The sequence below is a fragment of the Diceros bicornis genome, chromosome 9 (assembly GCF_020826845.1).
Source record: "Diceros bicornis minor isolate mBicDic1 chromosome 9, mDicBic1.mat.cur, whole genome shotgun sequence".
Lineage (NCBI taxonomy): Eukaryota > Metazoa > Chordata > Mammalia > Perissodactyla > Rhinocerotidae > Diceros > Diceros bicornis.
Genome location: NC_080748.1, coordinates 51,517,615 through 51,536,540, shown reverse-complemented (window position 1 = coordinate 51,536,540; position 18,926 = coordinate 51,517,615).

The following is an 18,926-nucleotide window of genomic DNA, read 5'->3' as shown; positions in this document are numbered from 1 at the left end:
AGGGGTTAAAAGTACAGTGCCTGTAAAATTAATTTGTACTATTAGGCAGGTTGTGTTTCAGCTAAAGCACTGAGTGATGCTAATACGTGCAGAAAAGTACCATAATATTTATAGCAAACAGAGTTGAGCTTTGGTGCAGAGAGGGAAATGAGATTCCCAGATCAATTTCAAACTATTGTATTGTTTGAGTCATTTCAAATGCCTCCTCTGGGACTTTCTAGATTGTGGGGTTCAGGGAAACTATGCCTTCCATACACATGGACATTTTCAGGATATAATCATTAGTAAACACGGCTTATGTGATTTATCATTAGTTAAGGAAAATATTCATTGAAAATCAAATAATGAAAAGGCCGTGTTTCTCTATAACTTAATACCCACAAATTAGATGATTTGGTGGCAATTATATATGTTGATTAACACCGAATAAAGTCAACCCAGGCTATTATTTTAAAATATGCGATACCTTGAATGGAATCAAAACTTATTGAGTGAGTTTAGCCTCTGAATTGGTTGTTGGTGGTGTATTCCTTGAAAAGTAATTATCTTATTTTGTTCTTAAAAATTGTGTCCTCAATAACTAAGCAGAAATAAACATGTTGTCTTCCAATCATGCAGTTTGTGGTTTTCAACTTAGATGATAGTAATAAAGATTTGATTTGTAGTAATCCAAAGAAAAGAAGAAATGTTTTAATGAGCAATGTTTGCCCCATAGGGCAGACGGTGGGTATGTTTACTTAAGGATTTCATTGAGAGCACCATTGTGTTGGATAATATAAGTGATTTATACTTTGGGCTAAAGGTAAGATCTCTCTATTACATCTTCAACCCATTAATTACTTAATTTTCCAAAAGCTTGAAATAAAGTTGGAAATATGGATATATTTTTAACCAAAGAGTTTTTGTTTTCTATAGCCTAACTTAAACTTGTTAAACATGGTAAGCCTAACTTACCTGAAACCATTCTTCACTGTAGCATGTGTTCTAAAGTATTGAGGGAATTCTATTTAGTTCAAACTAACCACTAGCTTTACCTAAACTTAAGAAAGTGAAAGCATTTTCAAAAATAATATTGCCAGAGGCTAAACTGTTAACTTCCATTTCAGCTGGCAGATCGTGTATTTTATTGTTCTCAGTGTACTAACGTACAATTGTGTAACTGTTTTCCTTTTGGAACCTCTATAAAAATAGATACATATCTTAAAAAGCTGTCTAAGGAAGTAGGGTTTTAAGTAAACAATATAATAACTTGTCTCAAGGCTACTCAGAGTTTTCAAATATCAGAGAAACAAGAGAAGCAGTTGGATTGAATTTTTAGTTATTACTTCAAGTGAAACAAATACTGCCGAAATCTTTTAAAATGTAAAATAATGTGGCTTATTTGAAATGCTCATAATTATAAAGGGTTAGAATTTTGTGTATATATCTGATTCTTCTTTTAAGTGTCTCTATCACACACTTTAAGCTAATGAACAATGCATTTATGAATGCATGGAATCACAAATATGTTGGTAAACACAAAAAGCATTTTGAGAAGAATTGAAATATAATAGATATGTAGATAATGACACATTTCAACTGAGAGTTTGCAATAGTTATCTTCCAAGCAAAGTGTAAAGCTTGATTGAACAAAAGATAAAGTTAATACTCTCTAATAAGAACAGACCATTATAGATCAGTGAAACTGCAAAACAGAATTATAAGACAAGGGGCAAGCCACATTATCTAAATTAACATTTTTCCAGCATGAACAAGAAGGGACACTGTAGGAAAGCAAGAGCTAAATAATATGGCCTGCATTTAGTCAACCTGAAGTAATTATTAATTTATGGTTGTCTGTGATTTTAATGAAAATGAAAGCTGTGAGGAAAGAATCGAGAGAGATAATGTGCCGTGAAATTGAGTTTCATTTGTTTAGGGGCCACCTTTTCCTTTTTTCTTGTTGTTGAAGGAAAGAAAGTTAATGCAAGATGTCCACATTAAAATTTCACTAGGATTATGTAACCACCAAGTTAAATGGTAATCATTATATTCGAGGCAGAGTTAATGCAAAAGAAATTGAAGCCTGGATTTAGGGCCTATTGGCAAGGGCAGGAGGGAAAAACCACCAATGGGCTGCAATTAATGTCAAAGTTATAATTATTGTCTTTATAAATATGATGAATCCAATAGCTACTTCGTCAGACATTTTATTCTTATTGTCATCATGAAAATGCCCCTTTGATGATGGCATTGTTGGAAAGAACCTATTTCAAGAGTAAGGAGGAAGCCACAGGAGGCAAAACAAATCATCAAAATGCAACCTCTTTCTTTGACCTCAAACAAAGTGTTTCTAAATAGTCATAAGAGTGACAAGCCTTCTAGGGAATAATAGGCATGTCTAGTGTAATAGTGTGGAAAAACAATAGTTCATGAATTGAATTTTGTACCTTCACTTTACAAATATAACAGCTCTGTTCCCAGAAACATCTTCAAACAAGAAGTCAAGTGATATGTCTAAATTCCTTTTACTAATTACAATAGGAAAAATAATGCTCAATGACCTTACAATTTTTTTTCTTTCATGAAATAAAAATTCATTTTCTTATATTTTAATTTCCAATGTTAAGAAATAATAAGAAAATAATCTAAAATTGGGATAATGTCAGTATTTATTCCCATCTTATATCTGAAAAAGTTATCTTTGCTTTAGAAAAATTTAGGTGAAGTCCATGGAACGGAATGCATACAAGACATCCAATTTTTCTTAAAAATATTATTATGAAATATATTTTACCACATGTATGTTGTGTCTTAGGTTTTCTAGATGGGGTATAAATTTATCTATTAAGAATATGTTGATTACTGAGCATTGTGGGAAAAACAGAAAACAAAATAAAAACTAAAATTTTGGTAGAGTCAGTAACACCCACCTTGCCTTCTTTCCTTCCTTTTTTGCTTCCTTCCTTCCTTCCTTCCTTTCTTTCTTCCTTCTTTCCTTCCTTTCACTGAATCAGCAAACATTTAATGGGCATTTATTAAGTGTTTGGCATTATGTTGGGAATACAAATATAAATAAGCGTTACCTCTATTATTAAGGAGGATACAGGCCTATAACTGATTCAGTATTGCATAAGGTAGGTTTCTGCAAAAGAATAAAGATCTAAATGAAATTTAGAGAACACGGAATCTTGCTTTCTGAGGTGAGTGGGAACATTCATGTTGGTGTTAGCATTTGAAAAGCACCTTGATGGGTCTAGAGGAGGATAGAGCAACGGAAGATGTTTACAGAGGCAATGGAGAGCAGATGTTTACTACTAAAGGAGAGAACTGCAATTCAGAATAACATCTTCCAGGAGTTGTCAGAGACCTAAGATATTGGGAGTAAATGATTAAAAGATGGTCCTAAGAAAGCCACAGTAACAACTGAAGCATAGAATTTGAGAAATGGTTACAAGGCTCAGCATCTGGTGCCTAAGAAGAAAATCAGCCAGATTTAAGACAACAGGGCAAGGTGGAGGTGGGTAGAGATGGAATGTAAAGTTCCTCTCCTTGTGAATGAAAAGGAAATATTAGCCATTTTTTGGTTCATTTGATGTAAATTATCTTTTGGTGCTGAGGTGCAGGGAAAGCAGTGTAATAGCAAAAGCAGCAAATACATTTTACTCCTTGAGGCAAAGACAACTGTGATTCCCCAAATGGCCTAGCAGGGCTCAAATAGAAATTCTGAATGGTTCTGAACTCAAAGATCCAAAGCACCTAGATGCCTACATGGTATTCCAACTCAGAAAAGAGAGTTAGGTTGTATTAACATGACCTTACTAGCTAATTCCACATGTATTTTGTACATTTGAGCAACTCTCTATATAAGATTGATATTTAAAATCCTGTAGGGACTTGGGATATTTAGCCAATGACTAAATATTACTCCAACTACTAATCTAAAAATTTCAGGCATTAGAATCTCCTGAAGTAATAGCTTCCTTATCCAGAGAAGAGTTGTCACGTTTGATACAACATAAGAAGCAGATGATAACCCATTTGAGTGGAAAATATTCCTTTGCCTGCTTACATAAGCAAGGAGACATAGAACCTCTCCCTTAAAATGAAAAATGGTTTTGTAATATCGCCTGAGTTGATCTTAACTGTAATGTGCATTGACTAAGACACAAAGTCAAACAAAAAATCCGAAACTTCACAGCAGTAACATAGAAAAACTTACAACCTGTTCCCAAACTTCTCTTTCTGAAAATTTCTGACCTGAATGCTCTTTCTCCAAATCCTACTCATCTTCAACATTTCCCTGGTGAAGACTTTCTTAGTATCCTCTCTCTAAGTAATAACTCTCTCTCTTTCTGTACTTCCTTCTTTCTGAAAACGTAAGTAAGTCTATCACTTTTTGTTCCAGTTATCAGTATCTATGGTCCTTCAGATTTTCAGCCACTCTTCATTCATTTTAGAGTACGGGTCCATTTTATCATTTAAAATTGGCATGGAATAAATGCTGGTTGAATGCTGAAAACTAAGGAAGCCATACCATAAAAGAAATTTTAAGGCTCAAATTTCTCTTGCCTAGATAATTCTAAAGATTTGGGACACTCATGACTCATCTTAAAATAAATATTAAGAGTTGTCATCATTCTGATAAAGTCTAAATATATTTGTCCATCTACGAGGGCATCATAGACTGAGAAGGGTAAAAAAAAAATTTTAACAGGAAGGCATTCAGCAAAATATTAGTATGTCCATTGTTATCTCTATTATTCCACTAAGTTTAATCAAGAAAACAATAGAAAATTAAAAGAAAAAACTTTGCAATAGGAAACAACTACTGAAAAACAGTATTAATGAAGATGGGTTGAACCATTTGTCAGAGAATGATAGAACTGCTTTGTAATAGCACCATGCATTTTCTTCAGAATACTTTCTTATTGAGGAGAAAGAAATAATGAACCTATGTTGTTATATCTTCAATAGGTCATATCCTAATACGAATTTAATTTTTATATTTACACAATGATGAATGGGAAGGAATTTCTTACATTGTTACATATTTGAACCCAAGAGAAGATCTATTTCATTTTCATGTGTCCAAGTGCAGAAATCTGATGTACGTGCAAAGACCAGAAAAAAAATGTAGTCCACAGCAATAATTTTGTTTTTCATTCTTTCATTCTCGTACTCCATTGTGAACACTTCCAAGTGAATTTCCCCTCTGGATTTGCCTACCTGCTAGCGTTCAAACACCTCCTTAAGCAAAGTGGCAATAAAAAGCTTTAATAAGTGCAAGCCTTGCTGAGTGAGGAATCATTAGTGTAGAGGTGCAGAAAAACACACTTTCTTATTTGTAGGAAAGTGTTAGGAAAGCAGAGTGTGGAAATGAGAGTCATCAAAATGCAAATATAATAAGCTATTTAAATAAACACATCTCACACTAATATTGTGCACTAAGTCCTTTTTTCCCTAGCCTCCCGCAAAGTAGAATCATTATTTCTTTTTCTATCTCAATCTAAATTTTTGTTTACTTTAGACCCTGTTGGAATACTTCCACCTTAGCAAGATTCACATGTGAATAAACTACAGAGTTTGATCCTCCAATGGTAATAATTTCTTACTTCTTCTACAGATGTCTGTTTAAAAAGGGGGTAAGAATTTCACTCTTACTAATGGCCTTCTTATTGTTACACCTATCTTACAGAGTCCCAGAGGAAAAGAAAAACATGGCACTTGAAACTAAAGAGTTTAAGAAAATTAATTTTACTGGCTACTCCAGGTCAGGGGGCAGAGAAATGTAATTGAAATGATAGCTCTAAATCATTCTGTATACAATATAATAAAATAAAATGAACAAATTTCCCTAATCAAACGAGTAGCAATGTTTTACCACCTTAGTAACATCGATCTATTAATTCTTAATTTTATATAAATGGTAGGTGTACAGAAAATGATGCTTAAATCATAGCCCACATGCCTGGTTATCAGAAATCTTATTAAGTAGTCCTATTTTCTTAAGTTATGATCACAATGACATGATAAGTGATGCTGCTGCTGATTGTGAAAACCATCAGAAAATCCAAATAAAGACATATCATTGGTCCCCTCAAAGCAAAGGATAGAAAGATCTGAAAGTAAACAAGGAGTTGAAAAATAGCTTGAAAGGTGTTTCAAAAGATCTTATTTGCCACTGAGGTATAAGTGTCTGGGGGTGTATATTAGGAGTTAATTTAAGGAAAGAGCTGAAATAGAAATACATATCCGAGAAGAAATAATATTTAAACATATAATTCATGGAAATACATAAATTTTTTCTTAAAAGTTAAGTGGTAATTTCTTATTGTTCAATTTGCAACTGGTATTACTCTTCATTTTTGTGGGTAAATATGGTAGTGAGAGGGGCTGGCCCAGTGGCGTAGCAGTTAAGTTTGCACGCTCCACTTCAGTGACCCAGGATTCGGAGCCCGGGCGTGGACATATGCACTACTTATCAAGCCATGCTGTGGCAGGCGTCCCACATGTAAAGTAGAGGAAGACTGGCATGGATGTTAGCCCAGGGCCAATCTTGCTTAGCAAAAAGAGAAGGATTGGCAACAGATGTTAGCTCAGGGCTGATCTTCTTCACCGAAAAAAAAGAAGAACTATGGTATTGAGAGATGGAACAGACAGGCAGATTGAAATTTGAAAGAGATACAATTCTCAATCTCTCTGATTTTGAGGATATATATTTATGTTCTTTCATTTGATTAGTATACAACATTATGAAGACCAAAATCATGGATTTGATTCTCATTTAATTTTATATTTATTTTTTCCTTCTTAGTCATTGATTATACCAATTTTTATAAGTCTACAATATTGTAAATATTGTTCAAGAGTGACTAGACCACAGAGCATGTTTGGATAAATACAATCCAGCCACATATTCTGAAAAGCTGAGGGTTCATTTCTTGTTAATTGTGGAGCAGTACTACTAGTTGCACATGTATTATTTATTATAATAACTATCAGCTATTGAGTATTTGCAATGTGTCAGGCACTGTGCAAAGCACTTTGTATTCTCTGAATAATCATCTGATATAGGTATTAAAATTATTTTTTTCCAACTTATAGAAGAAACTGAGGTTAGAAACATTTTAAAATTTGTGTAATGTTATAAAATTACTCAGTGAAAGAGCTAGGATGTGAAACCACGGTGTGTGGTGTGAAATCCAACCTCCTAACTAGGACTCTACAGCTATTGCTACCAAAAATAAATCTAAAAACAAGAAAATTTTAATAGTGCTATCAAAAGATGTTTAAGAGCAGGGCTGACTCCATGGCCTAGTGGTTAAGTTCGGTGCACTCCTCTTCAGTGGCCTGGGTTCAGTTCCTGGGCATGGACCTACACCACTCATTGGTGGCCATGCTGTGGTGGCGAACCACATACAAAATAGAGGAAGACTGGTACAGATGTTAGCTCAGGGTGAATCTTCCTCAAGCAAAAAGAGGAAGTTTGGCAATAGATGTTAGCTCAGGGCAAATCTTCCTCAGCAAAAAAAAAAAAAAAGATGTTTAAGAGTAAATTAAATTATAAAGTATTAAAATGAAGAAAACATGTTAGGTGCTGTATCTCCCAGTAATTGAATTCAACATCTGAAAAATATTGGCTTAAACAATATAGAGGGTTTTTTTCCCTCTCATAAAATAAGTACAGAGGTAGTCTAGGACTTAGATGAGGGCTCTTTTAGCTGAGCGTCATGAATTTCCTAAGCTCCTTGGGTCTTTTCTCTCCATCATGCTTGAAGCTTGACTTTCAGACTTAATCTGTGGTCACAAGAGGGCGGCTGTAGCCCAAGCAATTACTTCCATGTTCCAACCAAGAAGAAGAATTTGAAAAAAAAAAAATAGATGGGCTAAAGCTTCCTGCCAATTGAGTCAGATACATTCTTTTTTGTTTTTTTGGTGAGGAAGATTGACTCAGAGCTAACATCTGTTGCCAGTCTTCCTCTATTTTATACGTGCGATCTTACCACAGCATGGCTTGATGAGTGGTACATTTGTCCGTGCCCGGGATCTGGGCCTGCCAACCCTGGGCCGCCATAGTGGAGCTCATGAAATTAACCACTATGCCACCAGCTGGCCCCGAGTCAGATACTTTTATAAGGAGTTATCTTAGAAGCCCCAATTAAAACCTCAACCAACAACATACAAGCAAGAAGTTAGTCACATGGCCACCCTATCTATAAGGACAGGTGTCAAATGAAATTTTTCGGGTGAGAATGTTACTATTCACTCGTCCAAAAAAAGTGTGTTGGTGAAGAAGGAAGAGTGAATGTTTATCTCATAAATAACCAACAGACTTTTTCCAATGGCTAAATTTATGGAAACTTTATTTTAAAAATTACATGTAGGGGCCGGCCCCGTGGCTTAGGGTTGAGCATGCGCGCTCCACTACTGGTGGCCCGGGTTCAGATCCCGGCACGCACCGACGCACTGCTTCTCCGGCCATGATGAGGCCGCATCCCACATACAGCAACTAGAAGGATGTGCAACTATGACATACAACTATCTACTGGGGCTTTGGGGGAAAAAAAAAAAGGAGGAGGATTGGCAACAGATGTTAGCTCAGAGCCTGTCTTCCTCAGCAAAAAGAGGAGGATTAGCACGGATGTTAGCTCAGGGCTGATCTTCCTCACATAAAAAAAAAAATTACATGTAAGTAGGTAGACGTATATGTATATTTATATGATTCATTTCTTTGTTTTTTCCTCCTTAGGCAAGACTCAGCAAATTTTCACATTTCCTTGTACGTCAAATACAGTGTAAAGAAAAGATTATAATGGAAACTACTTCTAATAAAGAAAAAAGTCTGTAAGGGCTAGCCTATGTCCAGATAACGGCAACTTTCCTCCAAAGCCATCAGTTCTTGATTTCTGCAGCAGATCCCTGTCCTGACTGTCTGGGGAGTCAGGAGGACATAGTTATGCAAGTATCAATCCAAAGGGGATCACAGAAACAAGGACACACTAGATTTTTAATTTTATGATTATTATTATTTAATTTGGTGAGGGAGCACTAAATTCAAATAGAATAAATACATTCTATTCATAGTATAGTGAACACATTTTTGATTTAAAAAAATTGTCACTGTAATGTTATCCATTCATGCAAAGTTAACCACTTCACGTGACTTCTGGTTCTTTGGTGTTAGGAGGGGTTAACTCTGGATAGCTGAGGCAAAAAAGAAAAACTTACGGGAACGTTATGAGCATGAGTGAAGGGCAAGCTGAGGCAAAAGGTACTGCAATTAAGACAGCCCAAGGTCGCCCGTCTTTGAATCCCAGGGGGAAGTTTCAGTTCCAGGCAGAGAGGCCAGTTAGTTAATTGGGCCACTCCTTGGTGAGGACAGTCACTTGGATTGGCAGAGGATCAGACTCTGACCCGTGGAAGAAAGGTAGTTCTATACGAATTCACAGTGCTTTTACCCAAAGTGGCAAAAACGACTCACATTCAGTATAGCTTCTGAGGGTGTTTGTCTTTCTCTGAGGTAGCATACTAAGTTTTCGGTGACTCAAAAGTGTGAATATCAGGAATATTTGGAAATACACAATAATACTTAGGCCCATTGTAAAAGAATGGGTTGTCCTCACAGCTTCCTTCAATGTTTAAATGCCAGGTGCTGTGGAAACCTTTTATTTGTCTTGTTCTATCAAGATGAAGGTCACATTTTTATGACCATTGATGTCACCCTGTTTTCCTCCTCATTCCTTGTGTATTTTCAAGCACTGTGGCCAAAAATGAAAAGCACTTCCCTTTGTTTTCCTATGGGATCCCATACAACACAACAGCAGCAAAAGATCCAAATGACTTTTTCCTACTGTTAGTCTGGCACCAGAAACTATTTCATCTCTACCCAAGCAATTGCGATCTAAATTGCTTTTTGATCCATACATATATTTATTTTCCTGTTTTCTTCTCTCTATTGTTTTCGTTTCTCTCCAAACACACAAATATAATACAGATTTTAAAATTCACATCTGAAAAGAGGGGAAGCAAATATGCTTTTTGTATAAGTTGAGTTAACATTCACATTTACAAGTCAGTCCTTTTATCCGAAGTTTCTATTTCAGCCAGGTATGATAAGCAGATGCCACAATGTGATTGACATCTTGCTTTTCATTTCTTTATGTAATTCTTATTTTATTTCAATCCACACAACCTGACGTTTTCAAGTGAATTTCTTATTTTTTCAACCACTTTAGATAAGTTTTTCATAGATGAAGGTTTTATAACTTCACGGCCTACTATTACAAACTTATGGAAATAACTAGGAAAACCTGAAAGTTAGCTTTCAGTGACTTAGTTTTGCTGGTAGAAAGCAGTGGCTGTTGACCTTGGGCTGGAACGTGTTAAAGAACCAGTAGTTGTTAAGAAAATAAATTAAGGAGATGTACAAAATGTGCTCATAGCTAAAGACACAGATGACCAAGGCCTGAAATATATTTATCAACATTTTTCATTACTAATATCTCTTTTATATTAATATCTTTTTTGTTAGGATGTTAAGTCCACTAGTATGATTGCTGTAGGTCCTCATAGGAGGACTAATCAAGAGCTCAATGTACATTTCCTATTCATTTATCCAAATTATAAAGTAAATCCTAAGCTATCAGAAAAATGAGCTGAAATAAAATTTCTGCTAAAATTTCCCTGCTAAAATTCCTTTTGAATTGTCTTCACTTTTCTTTTAAAAATTTTTTAATTAATTATAATTATGAATATAATGTCTTTTGCAGATATTTATGAAAATAGACAGCAAATTACTTTCATGATCTACAGATAGATGATTATATAAACCAAGACTAAATCTAAACAAATATGGTTAGCTCGCTCACAGTTTGAGTGAAGTCATAATCCCAAACAATTTCCTTAGACATTATCGTCAATAATACTTCAGAAATAAGGACTGAGAATTTTCGCTAAAGGTCACAGTTTGTAGGAACGATAACACAATAAAGTTATATACATGTGGCATACTTCCTCAGTGTAAGAAAAGGAAGACCAGTTCATAAAGTCACTTAGTTGACCCATGTGCTCCGAGAAGCTGCAAAACAGAACATGACAATGTTAGTGTGGTAGACTTTGCTCTGGGTGATTTGAGTAGAAGTTACTGTAAGAAGGAGACAGTAATGGGGTAATGACATAAATATTTGCACCTGGCAATGAAAAGGATTAGCGTCCCTTCCCTGGCTAAATACACACTTAGTTTGGAAGAACCGTTTCTGGAGAAGTAAAATCATACCCATTCCCTGAGATGGACCTTTTTCTGAAGAACTGCTCTTGTCTGTTATCCTTTTATCCAATTTTCCTAAGATTCGGTGTTAACTGTTGACTGTCTTCATAATATGCAATTAAAGCTGTGTTTGGTGTGTGTGTTTACATTTAAGGCCTGAGTCAAGTCTCCCAAATCCAGAGTCAGAAGAGCCACATTTTACGTTTGTCAGAAGCAGTGAGGGACCTTGATAAGCATGTGGATATGGTGTAGAGAGAGAAGCTCCCTGTGTAGATTAATTCAGTGCACAGCTGGGGCTGGGAAGGCAAGCCCATTCTGGGGAATGAAGAATGGCCGATCAGGGGTGGAGCTGCCCGCCTCCCTCTCCACAATGTACTAATCCTCAATTTGGCACTGCTTTAAAAGAAAAGAAATCTAAATTGAGGCCAGCTGATTTCTTACTGAATCAGCCAGCTGGATGTGGAGCCAATTTCCGAAGCTTCCACTCTGTGGTAGCCAGGAAATATTTTAATTGAAAGAACTCGATGTTGACAAATACCAAAGACAGCCTATTTATAACTTTTAACCAATATTTATGGAATTCCCTGATTTAATAACATTTCCCTTTAGACTCAATTGCAAAATAGAAAAATTGTTAGGCTAGAACCGAAGCTAAATGATGTGGAAGGATAAGTAAAACCAGAGAAAAGCAAAAAGGAAGAAGAACTAGTAAATGTTGTATGCAAATCAACAGGCACATGTAAGTGAGGCCAACAATATAAATATATTCAAGAAAAATAGTTTCAAGTTGTAATTTTTAAAAATATTATAATTTAGAAGATTTAATATAAAAGCAGTGACGCTATGTTTTTAAGCATATAGTCTTACGAGGTATGTCTAAATTATGCATACTAGGTGGGGAATTTTACTTTGCCAATCTGAATGATTTGGCTTATTTGTTCCCCTTTTAAAATGAAACAACTTGTACTTGAAATGATCATAAAATAGAAACAAAATCAAATGCAAACGTTCTCTCTTCCTTAACAGTGGTACTGCGATTTGAAAGTGCCAACCTTGATTATAAGGATGATATAATACTATAGTCTTTAAAACTTATACCGTCCTTTCTTAAAATTGGGGCAGAGTTTATTTACCTTGTTCCACAATTAAAACTATCTAGTTTTTGCAGTTGTTTTTTCATCAATAAATTTTTAATGTTTGAAGGCAGTGCTTTGCCTTTAACGGTCATTTCTTCTTTATATAAATCTATTTTATTCTTAAGTAACTCAACTTTTTACACTATTCAATGTGATGCACATGTGTTTTTCTTTCTTATAATCAGAAATATTATTATAAAGTTACTTTTACTCAACCAAAGAGAAGTGAGGAATTAGAAAGTAAAAATGATTTGGAACATGGTTCATTCCATGTTGAAATGGTAGCAAAGTCCAAAATTGATGATTTATGCAGTTACAGATACCTGTGAATCACAAATGTGATCACACAATACTACTGGAAGTTGGGAAGATGCTATTACTAAATTTACCTAGTTGAGAAAGCTACTGTTGATTTTTCCATTACCGTTACTGATGATGGAGAATTATCAAGACTGGCAGTGCTGGTGGCTGTGGTGTGCTGTAAGGCAGCTCTCCCTAGTGGGCACTTTGCTCTAACCATGCTCATTCTATGCCTCAAGAGAGAAGAACTTCCCTATGAACTTTCTGAGTATAGATTGACCTATCTAGATAAATAAATATCAAGATGTTAGGCATTGATTGATAAATTGATTTTGAGGTGGGGATATTAAAAATCCAATGTTATATACCTTTCTCAAAATAGACAAAGTATTTTTGAGCACTGTTATCCTCCAAATTAATTATTACTTATGGAAATAAATAATAATAAGTGATAAGAGATATATTTTAGTACATTCATGGAAGAGATAAGAGAAATATTTGAGTTCACGGAATCTGAAATAAAAACATTCACAAATAAAACCTAAGTGAAAAATTTTTAAAAATTTGGCAGAGAACTGTTGAGAATTATTTAACCATGGAGGAACGTGCCTGCCATAGAATTTCATAAGTAATCATACTGGGGAGACAGATGCACCTCATTACTCATTTTCCATTTTTATGAAAGGTTCATCCACGTGTGCAACGATGCATTTATAGGTTTACACCCTCTTTGAAAAAAAAAGGCATTTTGCATTTAAATTGCCCTTCCTATTCCTAAAGCAGCTCTGAGAAGAGTGTAAGCCTTAAGAGAACAATATGCAATAAAAACAGAACAATATGGAAATAGTTTGAAACATTGTATTATGTTTTAATTTCATATAATTAGTTTATTAGGTTGTTTACTTTTGATTCCATTTAGTTGTGCGGTAATGACTATAGAGGAAGCAATCTTTTCTATAGGACGTGAGTCAAAGTGATGGATAGTAGTGAACTGTCTCTGGGTACAGTCAGCTCGGGAGAAGTCCAGTTAGGCACGTAGCCTATGTTCATTGCTAGATCTTCCCCTCTTCTCATTTAAAAAGTGAGAAGAGGTAAAAAGACTGATAAGAAAAACAGAATTATTCCATGCTCAACTCTCAACACCCTTCCATTTTTCTCCATTCTTGGAATACCTTAACCTTTGTCCTGAGGAGGCATATTGAAAGTAATTATCCGGCTTTGTTCCCATGTTGTTGTCAAGGAAAGTAGAGATGGTGTTCTTAATATTATTTTGGGGGGCGTGGGAGTCTCCATTAGCCCAAGGGCTATCAAATAATGTTCAAATAGCAGCCCATGTGTGCTTATCGACTGGGTGACTGTCTAAATCTATGAATAAATTAACACTGTGTAAGGGAAGGAGAAATTCCCTTTCCCAATCTGCCTCCACATCTGTGTAGGTTCTTTTGGTCTTGGTTTCGCTTAAAGAACAGATTGGAAGAATAGGGGTCAGGATGAAAGCTGTAGCCCCTCATTCAAAGTAATACGGGAGCCTCAAATTAGCATATCATTAAAAACATTGGGAAACATAAAATTAATACTGTAAAAATGCTCATTTCTGTATTTAAAATCCTGGGCCAGCAAATTTCTACCAAGAAAGAAAATGAGCGAGACAGAGAGAGAGGCAAAGCGAGGTTGGGAGGGGAGAGGAACTGGCCTGCAATGGGTTACTGAAATCTAACCCTCTGCAGATTTCCCAGGTTGTAATTCTCCTATGGAGAAATTGAAAACAAGAACAGAGGAGTCATGTTATCAACTTAGAAAGACTACGGTGACTGGGGTGCTGGCACTCCTTAAAAAGGGAATTTTCTTTTTCTTTCTTCCTCTATCTACACGGACTACAAGAGCACACTTTGCAGAATAGCCCATGAAACTAGCACGTGTTAAATACAGGAGCAGGAAAACACATAAATGCACTAGACAGGCTCATTAGAAATACAGTTGTTACTGTCCTCATAAGGAAGACTTCTCCATCTTGTTTTCATGTTAAACTCTCATTTTCAGAGGCCATATCAACATTAAAACAGAAAAAAAGAAAGTCATGAGGTGTTTCACATGCTTGTGAAAGCTTGGGCTCCACACTTCACTCACGGTTATTTAGGATGATATTTAAAAAGTTAGTATTTTATCATCATAGTACATTTCTATCATCAATGTATATTTTCTGATTCAATTTTTAATGATTTTTACTATAAGTAATGCAAGTGAGCTTTATTTTATATTTATTATACATGCAGATTAGCTATTATTGAATAATTTTTTTTTAATTTTTTGTTTATTGCAGTAACAGTCTATAAATTTCAGGTGTACATCATTATACTTCTATTTCTGCATAGATTACATCATGTTCACCACCCAAATACTATTTACAACCCATCACCACACACATGTGCCAAATTATCCCTTTCGCCCTCCTCCCTCCCCCCTTCCCCTCTGGTAACCACCAATCCAATCTCTGTCTCTATGTGTTTGTTTATTGTTGTTATTATCTACTACTTAATGAAGGAAATCATACGGTATTTGACCTTCTCCCTCTGACTTATTTCACTTTGCATAATACCCTCAATGTCCATCTGGAAAATTTAGGATTATTGAATAGTTTTTGGATATCGTGTTTTCTAGCTACATTCATATATGTGCCCAACTTTTAAAAAATAGTTATTCAATTGTAAATATAAAAATATAGCATATATTTAAATAAACTATTTATATGACTATGATTATACTTTTTATACTTAATGTATTTTTTTACTCTTTAAAAAATTTTTTATTGAAGTATAATTGACATTATATTTTTTAACATGTTGTCTAAATGTTATTCAAAGTTATTTAATGAAATGATATAACTGCTTCTTTTAGAAGTGCTAGATTTAGTAGTGATTTTTATATATCCATGTTATTATGATTTGGAGAAATTACAGCATTTTTTCTTTTTTTTCATAAATTTATATTTTATTTCATATACAGTACTATTTGCAATAGTAGGCATATGATGATCTTTAATAATATTGGCATTATGTGAGTCCAATTATCTGTGCTAAGTATGGCGGATATAGAACTAAAGCCTTGTTCACTCACACAGGAATAACTCTTGTTCTCATAAACCATCTTCACCATAAACTATGTCGCTGCATTTTTACTCCCATGAAAAATCCATTGGTACTTACTGAATCAACTGTATCCTTTCTCAAACACTTTCAAGCAACATGCTAATATATAAGGTAGTGTATCCCAATAATGGCAAGTGATTATAAATATTCCTAAATACATATGATTGCTAAATGGTTAATAAAAAGTACATCTAGCCAACGTAAGCAAGTATTGTTTTTAGATATGAATATAAAATTTAAACTATCATCCAAAAATAACATAATAGAGTTTCTATTTCACATATTTTTTAAATATCTTGAAGTCTTTCAGTACTACTGCAAGCAAATTTTGAGAAAGAAAATTTAAATAGCTCTTAAGACTATAGAATTATTAAACGAATAACTTTGTTTTGACTGCTAGTGACACTGGCCCTTTAAAGTCCAATGACACATAATCAGCCATTCCTTGACCATTCAAATAGAAATCTAAGGACGTTTTCAGTTGAACAGTTGCATTGCAATGTGAAATGGGGTGTATCAACAGAAATAACCCTTTTCATTTTACCTAATCCCAGGAAATAAAAGCTTTAGCTAATAATAACCCATCCTTACATTAGAAATGTAATTCTAGTAACGGAAAAATCTGAAATAGCTGACCACATACCATTCATCATGGAATGTCAAACAGTCATCAGTTCAAGAATAGAATCAAGGTGCCAAACTAGTAGATATGAAAGTAGTTTATTTGCAGATGCTCTTTCTATGAAAAAACAACAACAGTGGAGAACTTCCCATTCCACCTACTTTAAAATTTTAGCATTTGTGTTGGAGTCAGAAATACCAAGTATTCAAAATTATACTTGATTTCTTCATTTATCATGTAAAAATACTTTATCTGACCCATATATATAAAACTAGGCAAACCAAGTGGTATTAAAATGAGCTTCAGGATACAAACATAATAGAGCTGTGTTAAAAATTATCAGCTAATTTTGAACAAAGTGATAACTACCATACAACCTAAGGAAATAAATTTGCTGAGAAAGCAAAAATAACTGTCTTTCATTTCATTTGCAAAAGACTCATAGATTAGCCCACTGAACAGTAAAATGTTTATTTGATTTTTTGTATATTTAAGTATTACTTTAATCGTTTATATGGCAATATGTATTTTAGCAGTTGATACAGATAAATGGAATATATATATAAGCCTATATATGTGTTATATATATTTTAAACCACTTATAGCTTTAGTTAATTATGCTTTTTTTTTTTTTTTTTTTTTTTTTTTTTTGTGAGGAGATCAGCCCTGAGCTAACATCCGCCAATTCTCCTCTTTTTTTGCTGAGGAAGACGGCCCTGGGCTAACATCTGTGCCCATCTTCCTCCACTTTATATGGGACGCCGCCACAGCATGGCCCACCAAGCAGTGCGTCGGTGCGCGCCCGGGATCCGAACCAGCGAACCCCGGGCCGCCGCAGCGGAGCGCGCGCACCTAACCGCTTGCGCCACCGGGCCGGCCCCTAATTATGCTTTTTTTTTAAAAAAAATAAACATACTGACATTACACCCATTCAACCTTCACAGAGCAGTAAGTTAGTACAAATTCGTAAAAGTAACGGAAGTGTGTAGGGAGAGATCTTACCAAGGATTTTCACTTTAAAATGAGTTTTATAGACTAAAATTTTATACACTTACACCAATCCAAGTAAATATCAAGAAGGTGAAAAATTAAGAATTTATTTATAGAAAAATTACCTGCAGTTCATTAGCTTTCCCACAATCAGTCTTTTTTCTCATCAATCCCCTCCCGCCAGTGTGTTGGCTTTTACACTAACATTTTTGCTTTCTTTTAAAAAATAGTTTTATCATTTATGAATGCCTTCTTAAATAATACATTTTAGTTTTTCTGTTTTCAGAGCTTGTAAAAATGGAATCACACTTTAATTTTATTTTGTGCCTTGCTTTTCTCTTTCAAAATTGCATTTGTAAGATTCTTCAACATTGTTGGGTATAGCTCTAGTTGATTCATTACATTGCTGTGTATTTCACTGTATACCACAATTTATTTATCTATTCCACTATTGATGCTCATTTAGGTTGTTTCCAGTTTCAAGTAATTGTAAACAATGCTTCTTTGAGTATTCTTACATATATATACTAGTGCATATAAGATGTATTTATTATGGTTAAATATTTGGGAGTGCAATTAATTAGTGGGTCATAGCATACACATTTCTTCAATATTATGAAATAATGCACATGGATTTTAAAGTTGTTTATGACAATTTACATTTTCACTAGTAGTGAATTCCTGGGGTCAATGGAGGTTTAAAAAATGCATAAACCTGTGTAACCCAAACCTCTTCTAGATATAAACTTATTATTACCCCAGAAAGTTCCCTTGTATCTCTTCCCAGTTAATACTTATTTCCACCTCCACAGATGCATCCACCGCTATGATTTTTTTTAGCTGAGGAAGATTAGCCATGAGCTAACATCTGTGCTGATCTTCCTCTATTTTTGTATGTGGGTCATTGCTACAGCATGGCCACTGACAAATGGTGTAGGTCTGTGCCCAGGATCCGAACCCGGGAACCTGGGCAGCCAAAGCAGCATGTGCAAACTTAACTACTATGCCACAGGGCCGGCCCCACCACTATGATTTTTCTTCACCATAGATTAGTGTGCCTGCTCTAGAAATTTATGTAAGTGGAATCCTATGGTATATATTGTTATAGGTAAAGTTTTTTTCTTTTAGTTGTCATATCGTTTGGAGATTCATCCATGTTATTGTGTGTATTAGAAGTTTAGTTACTTTTGTTACTGAGTGGTATTCCATTGTGTGTATATACAAATTTTTTTTTCTTGTTTTTTTTTTGTGAGGAAGATCAGCCCTGTGCTAACATCCATGCCAATCCTCCTCTTTTTGCTGAGGAAGACCGGCTCTGAGCTAACTTCTATTGCCAATCCTCCTCCTTTTTTCCCCAAAGCCCCAGTAAATAGTTGTATGTCACAGTTGCACATCCTTCTAGTTGCTGTACGTGGGACGCCGCCTCAGCATGGCCCGACAAGCGGTGCATCGGTGCGCGCCTGGGATTCGAACCTAGGCTGCCA